This window comes from Pseudorca crassidens, chromosome 1, assembly GCF_039906515.1.
Source record: "Pseudorca crassidens isolate mPseCra1 chromosome 1, mPseCra1.hap1, whole genome shotgun sequence".
NCBI classification, from domain to species: Eukaryota; Metazoa; Chordata; class Mammalia; order Artiodactyla; family Delphinidae; genus Pseudorca; species Pseudorca crassidens.
The window spans coordinates 82959998-82967983 of NC_090296.1; the positions used below are offsets into that span (position 1 = coordinate 82959998).

The window sequence follows — 7986 nt, forward strand, 5'->3', positions numbered from 1 at the left end:
AGTCTCTGTGTGATAACCAAATGAAGAAGATGTGCGTGGAGAGAACAGCCATCTCACCAAATGAGAGTCTAATTGATGTTATCTTTCCTCCCCCATTGACAACGGAATAAGTTTGCAAACACTTAAAAAGAAATAGCAAAATAATGGGACAGGTCACTTTTTTTCCCATGGGAATGAAAAGGAAATAAAAGTTTTTTCCTTGTATTACATTGCAATGTTGTCACCCCAGGTTCACAATGGGAGCACTCAGAATTTGGTTTTCTTAGACAAAAAATCTCCCCCAAAGCCTGATGAACTTTAGCTGCAGCTCTGGCCAAGTCCTCAAGGCAAACCACTTTGTTGACTCCGGATGTTTGAGAGATGCCAACATATCAGGCTGAGTTGGCTCCCAGTGAGAATTCTGTCCAAGAATCTGAGTTCTCTGTGACTGAAAAAAATTGTTTTATGAGGAGGATTTTATGTTTATAGACATTCTGTTAACCTGTTCATCATTTATGATGGTGTTAAGGACATGAAGCTTATAGTAAACTGAATCAAGAGTAAATTTTACTGGCACTACTTAGTAGTTATAAAAGCCCTGTGTCTTATTGAGTCTTTTTTGTTTCCTCCCATCTTCTACCCCCAAAAAGTGATATGCACGCTCTGTCGTAGAAAAACTGAGTAAATGGTGGGCTCTGGGTAACAACCATTGTCTTCACAAGCCCCAATGTCCCCTGTTTTCATCTTTCTCTTTTTCATAAAATGGATGATTTGCCTCTTGGAATAATATGTGCAATTCCAATTGTTCTCAAAGTAGAAGATACGTGTCTGTTCCTTCCTTTGTCCAAAATAGGACGGCAGACCAAATCCTTTTTCATTAGTGTTGAGCTGAATCTTGGATTCTGGTCCATAGTTTCTTTCAGTAAGAAGAGTAGTTCATCATTGACTTCTATGCTAAAGATCAGGAGAGATTTTCGACTTTCTCTCAGGAATGGCTCTTCTATATGGCTTTTTATGATTCCACCCCCCTTTTCCCACTTCCACTCCCAACCACTTCCTCCCTACTAATAGTTTTAAGATGAGGCTTACAGAACATAGAGATTTTTAAAATGTTATTCATAACCATAATTAGTTTCAAGAAAACTGTAGAAATGCCTAGAAGAAAGGAAGAGGGTTTTCTGTAGAGTACTAAATGAAAATAATTGGGTAAGAGTCAGATGAATCATTGGATGATAGAAAACAATACACACCAAACTGCACCCAGGATGTACACTCATGTCATTGGCCACAGAAGAGAAATCTGCTTTCATAGGATGCATTAGTTAGGGTAGGCTAACTGACATATCACACAACCCCAATATTAAAACAACAGACTTAGAACAATAGGAGACTATTTCTCACTCATGAAACTTTTGGGTATTTGGTAGAGAATATCCCAGTTGTAATTCAAGAACCCAGGCTTCTTCTGTCTCTGGATTTCAACCTCTTCTACATCCACAGAGTCTTCTCCATTCCTCTGATAACTGGGGAAAGAACTAGAGGATTGCAGTTGGGAGGGTTTTATCAGCTGTGTCTGTAAGTGGTGCACACCACCTCTGCCAACATTCCACTCGTTAAAATTCCATCACATGGTCACATATAACTACAAGGGAGGCTGGAAAATACAGTTTACTGTATTTACTGTCCAGGAGGAAAAGGAAATGAGTTTTGATGACACATGGCAGAGGATGAAGACGCTTTTTAGGATAATTGTAGAAAGAGTGCCAATAAGCTCACTATTTAAGCTCCACATCATTAGCACCTACTCCCATTTATTTCTCTTTTAGCTCTTGATTCTGATTCTACACGTCAACCCACTCTTCTAGCTAGGAGTGCATTTAATTCATCTCAGAGAAACATGTGCCTTTCATAGATGGGATTTTCCTTTACAGAGTCCCCAGTATGGCTTATGGAAGATGTCACTGAGATACTTTATTGTCATATTTTGCTGCTAGAGACAGAAAAGCAGCAAAAGACTATTTCAGCTTTCGGTGTACCTATACAGTTTCTCTGATAAGGTGAATATACATGAAGCAAGTAGAGAATAGCCCACAACAGTAGATGACCAAGGTTTGGGGACTTGATGGTCTTTATGGTGTGGGCCATTCATCTTATCACAACTACAGTGTTAGTACAACTTTGTACAACTTCCTCGTACAAAGATTCCTTGAGGAATCTTTACATACTCTTCTTTGAAACGTGCCCAGCCCCGTGCAAGCTCTTGGCTGTGTGCCAGTGAAATAACTAAGCCATCCTAACCACTTCTTCCTGACTGCTAAATAAAATAAATTGGATTAACAGTCTTGTGGCGGGATTGTTGTCCTTACAGCTAAGGAATCAAATCTTTTGCCTCCTCATGAAGACTATAAAGCAGGCAAAAGACTGGTGAAAAACAGAGCTGATTCAGGCCAACCAATTGTGTGTATGTGTGTGCATACACACTTTAATGCACATGCTTTTTATTTTTTGTCAGGGAGAGGAGTAGAGATTACTATTTTATTCTGGTTTTCAAGTTTCCAAGAAACCCTTACTTTTCACAGGGATTCTCAGACAAACTTTAGGTGAAGAAAAGAAAAATTTTAAATATAAAAGGAATAAAAGAACCTAAAAGATAGACCATTGTCACCTGTCCCCTTCCTGCCCTCACTGAGAAATCCTTCCCTCCCTGAGGGTCAGGAAGGTGACGAATAGGATGACCCTCAAGAACAAATGACTGCCTGCACTGCTGCGGTAAGTGTGCCACTGAATGTTGCCCGAGACTCAGGATTCCTCAGGTTTGCCATCGCAAGCAGGTGACTAAAGAGAATTCTTTGGCTTTGCATCGACCTGGCTGAAGCTCTGCTGTTGGAAACTCTCTGAGGAGCTCATGCAGAAAAAGCGTTTTTTCATGATTTACGAGATCCCAAATGCCACCACTAGCAGTAGATGATTAAATTGGGCCGTTTGTTTGAACTGCATCAACAGGGTTATATACTACCCTGAGGGCCTCGGGTGGACATTGCATGCCATTGCCATCATCGCTTGGACGTCACCAGCAGGAAATATCAGAAGTCTCCCAAGACAGTCTGTACTCCTGAGCTTTCCAGAGAGGCCCTGGCAGACACAAGAAGTTGGATTTGTCTGGATTGGTACCCGGGTCTGAAGTCTCAAAGCCCAGAGCCCCACCATGATGGAAAAGGGCTGGGTGAGTGCCCTGAGCTACCATTAGTTAGAGCAGAATATCGACGCCTGTCGAGGCAACTGTGACTGCTGCCCCCCCATTGATCACATTAGCCAGGCACTCACTGGTGTTGAGTTGCAAATGTCTGGATTTTGCTTCCCCTGGCAGTAGCTCCTGGGATAGGAGAGAAAACAGCTTATAAATTCTTTAACGATTCTTGGAGCCAAGGGCAGCTTACAGACTGGATTTTCAAGCAATGCTATTTTAAAGGTTCCCGGGGACATGAAGGTAAATAGCTTGAAAAATAGGGGGAAAGTTATTTCTTTCCTCCTCTGAGAACATTACACAGATTGAATTAACCCCTTGTGAGTTCTTGTGATTATGAGACGCAGCAGGGAGCGCTGTGCATGGCCATCCTGATCCGGCTTCCTGTACAGCCCCGACCTTGTCAGTGATGTTGGCCATTCAGTTTCACTGCCGGCTTCTCTTCTGAAGAAACATTTGGAAATCAGACTTTTAAAATTTCCTTCTTTCCTTCATTCCTTCTTTTTTTCATCAGTATATGTCACTGCAGATTCTGAACATTAGCTATGAAACATCCTCAGGGGATGTCTGAGGATGTTTGAAGATAAATGAGCAAAGAGTAGTCTCTGAAGATATTTAAGGAGAAGCTGGGTACTCAGAACGAAGACGAAAGCTGTAGTTGGATGGATGGCTGAGTTAATATCCCTTCTAGTTCTAAAATTTTGTTATTTTATTTATGTCTGTTTGAATATTTAGAAACTAGTGCATCGCCTTTTCAGTGGATGTGTAGATAGAGGATTAACTTTGTTGCCCATATTCCCCAGCAGAAGCCTGTTATAAGACTGGATCATTCTTTTATTGGTAGGGTGTCCATATTCCTATATTTTATGAGACAGTTCTGATTTCAAACTTCTTCACTTTTTGTTTTGAGAATCCACTTCTGCTTGACACACGACCTGTTCTGATTTGAGATTTAATGAGTATTGACAATTTACTGAGAGGGGAAAGAGGTGTCAGTGATGAAGAGAGCAAGTCATTATGAATAGAGGCCATGCAAGAAAGATTCGATTTCCTAACATCTTGGACAATGTTGAGTGCCACTGACTTTCAAATACTGCAGACCAAAAACACCCCTCTTCCTTCAATGTTTTGCGCTTTATGAAAAAAGTTCCACATCAAACTAAGTGATGACATGAATTTAACTACTAGTTGCCATTACTTGGGAGTGATTTTTCCAAGTCTCATACCCACATGGTGTAGCAAATTCTCAGGGCAGTTTCCATGGCTGTTGTGGGACCAGCCATGATGCTTGTTTCTGTAGGTGGAGGGATGGTGCTGGAATGAGCAGCAGATCAATGCCCTCTACCTCAACAATCTTTTGTGGCCCTGAGGCTGTGGGAGATTTTATGCTGCTGACCTCACTCTATTCCTAAGGAATTCTTTGATTTCCCCACTTCCATTTATTTATTTTTTGATTGTCAACTAAAATCTGGATTTCTCAGTCTAACCTCGGCAATGGCACTTAATAGGAGAAGCCCCTGAAAAGGAAGACAGCCCTTTCTCACTGTCCACTCAACAAGCAACTGCCCTTCTTCAGAGATGCGATGCAGCGAGTGAAATACTGAGGCTCATGGATGAGAAGACTGACAGATATTGCTGAAGAAAATTCATTTTTCAAAACAAATATTTAAAACACATTTATTAGAATAATTCTAATGAAGTTACAGATCTTTGGCTACTTTGCTCACAGATATATCCTAGGCACCTTAGACAATCAACATCTGGGTGTGACTACCAGGCCACGTCTTTAGGAAACACACTGTCTTCTACAGGAGGCAAATGGGGAGGGAGGAAACCTAGTTCAAAAGACTTTGTGGGGGTAAGTTTAAAATGCATTTGAAACACAGAGGAGAAGATGACTGATTCTACCTTGCGAGGGCTGAGGCTGCTCCAGAGAGCAGGTGAAACTGGCAGTGGGTGTTTAAGGACAAGTCCCTTTTCAGGGAGTAGGGATATCACAGGCAGAGAGACCAACAGGAACAACAACAGACAGGCATGCTGTGTTTCAAAATGGGCTGACTGCAGTATGGATTTCCTGAGCCTTCCTTTGTATCATTTGTCCACAACGTCCTATCTTTTTCATCCAACCATCTATTCATTCACACTAAAGTCAACAGGTAATTTTTAAGCATCAACCAGGTGTTAGAAATAATTCTAACCCCTGAGAACGCAACAATGTGTAGGTGAAACAGACAAAGTCCCTTCCCTCAGGAGGCTTACATTCTACTAGGAGAGACAGAAACAGCTAACGAGTAAATATGACAAGGGGTGATACAAGTTATAAAAAGATAAAATCGGGTAAGGAGATATAGACAAATTGGGGGGCTGTTTTAATCAGGGTGGTCAGGATAGGGCTGTATGTGGTGAAGACATTTCAGCAGAAATCTAAATGAAGTGAGAATATGCAATTTGGGTGTGATTCTGGAGTTTTCCTTTAAATCCTGTAGATGCAGTTCTGTAAGTCTGATAGAAGCATGAAAAGAGAGGGAAACCCTTCGGTGAGGATGTGGTCATTTCTAGGAAAGAGACACCCTTGAGCCTGCAGGCCCAAATTGCGAAATGGAATTACCCACTGAGCTTTGTTAATGTCTCAATAATTGCTCCAGCTGGGGTCTAGCGGCTTGGTGGTGGACTGGGTCTGGGTTCAAGAGGAGGTACACAGACAACTTGGGACAGGAGGAAGGAACCTGCTTCTTTGGTTCCCAAAGAAAAAAACTTATTTTGTAGGACAGGCTACTGCTGAAGCTCTTGGGGAGTATCTACCACTTGCTGAATGACATCCAAATAAGAAGTGGATTTGACATGCTCTTTGGGGACAGAAGTACAGCGCTTTCTACGAAAGTACTCTGGGTGGAGTGATGGTGAATGTCAGCTTGCCTCAGCCTGATCTGTAAAAGAGTAAAAAAGCCTTTGATGGTTGTCTTGCAGGTATTTATAGATTTTTTCTGGCTCTGTTTCCTGTTTCTTCTTGCTGCTGATGAAGTATGCTGTGAAGGGAGCCCTGTTAAACACAGTCAGTGCTTCAACGGGTCTAGAAGCCTGTCGCATATTCAATGTTTTATGACTGAACTTTATTACACTCAAACTTCACAGAGACATTTATGAACCTTATTGCATTCTGACATGAAATAAGCCCAGAAAGGTATTTCTGCTTTTATGGGACTGGAACTTTTCATTGTATGGAACTTTCAAAAAGCTGTTGAATGCCAGAGTTCAAAGTGATTTTGCAAATGTTAATTTCTCTAGGGATCTTTGGAACCTTAAAAAAAATTTGCTGATGACTTCTACATCTTGCATCTAATATTTTTTTTTTCATTTGGAAAACATGTACAGTTGCCTCAGTAAGAGGAATGTGTGGAGTTTGTGGTTCATGCTGTACTCATGCCATGGTAAGAAGAGAGACCCTGTTTATTGCTACAGGAGACATATAAGGAAAATTAAGGGAGGGAAATATCATTTAAGAGATAAACAGTCATGGCTCGCTTGATATTTTTCTAACCCCTCCAAGGACACACATTCCTAAAGTTCTGTGAGTCAAGTTTTAGAATGTGTTTGGAAGATTAACTATTAACTGGCTTGAGTAAGGAGATTTTCTGCAATGTCAACCAATGGAAACATCAGCCTTTCTAAGTCTTGTTCACTTATATTAATTCATTCCATAGTTACTGAATTTTTTGTATCAGACACTGTTCTAGGCACAGGTCATAATCAGAAGAAAGACATAATTCTCAGAGTTTATGGTTCAGTCCCAGATGACTAAGCAAGGACATATGCATCTGATTACCGATGAAAAACTCTAACAGAGTGTGCTGTGTACATAGGATGTTCACACAGGGGAACATCAGCAAAGGCTTCTGGGAGGCAGCAACATCTGAAGTGGGTCTTAAGGATGAGTAAGAGGTAGAGAAACGTTAAGATTGTTACTTGTGCACACCACTGATGTAGGTGGGGGAAGAACACATACTCATTCTGAGAGCAGGAAGAAGAACTCTGAAAGGACCACTTGGAATAGTAGAACTCAGAATGAGGGTCTCCTTCCCAGGCTATCAACCATGCTAAACTTGGTTCTTAAATACACAATAATCCTATTATGTCACTGTGCCTATTTTTTATCACTCTAAAAGTCTTCATATCTGCATGATGTCTACGGTTTACACATTATTTTCATGTGTATTTAATGGTTTAATTTTTATAACAACCTGGTGAGAATGGTATTATTGTTAGTTATAGATGAAGAAATGAATCAAAGAGACATCAAGTGACCTACTCAAGGTTACATAGTCAGAGCATGGCTTAGCTTGGCCCTTAAAGAGGCCCTTTCAACTCATATTCTGAACTTACCTATTGTATCATAGGACCTTTAACAGTTTACTGTCATTGATTGATTTAATATATATTCATTCAATACTACACATATGTATGTATTTATTCAACACACATTAACTGAACACATACTATATGCTAGGCAGGCATTGTTCTAGGTTCTGGGATATAACTGAACAGATAATTTAAGATTGTGATAGATGTTATACAAATACACATGATGGTATGAGAGTGAGTGGAGATAGGGATGACATTTTAGATGGTTGCTTTTACTTCCCTGGTCCTCCAATATTTATCTAGGATTTATTTCTCTCTGAGTGCTCACATGATGTATGTTGATTAGTGAAAACTTACTAAGCACTTCATGTATAATATACATCATGTGAAACTCTTCCATTATT

General features: G+C 40.5%; 1 long non-coding RNA gene across 1 annotated transcript; it reads left to right on the plus strand.

Moving 5' to 3' along the window:
* Positions 1-2854: 2854 nt before the first annotated feature.
* LOC137227134 (uncharacterized) lies at positions 2855-7672 on the plus strand. The gene is made up of 2 exons (XR_010944718.1): positions 2855-3202; positions 5990-7672. It is a non-coding gene; the product is annotated as an uncharacterized lncRNA (long non-coding RNA).
* The last annotated feature ends 314 nt before the right edge of the window (positions 7673-7986 follow it).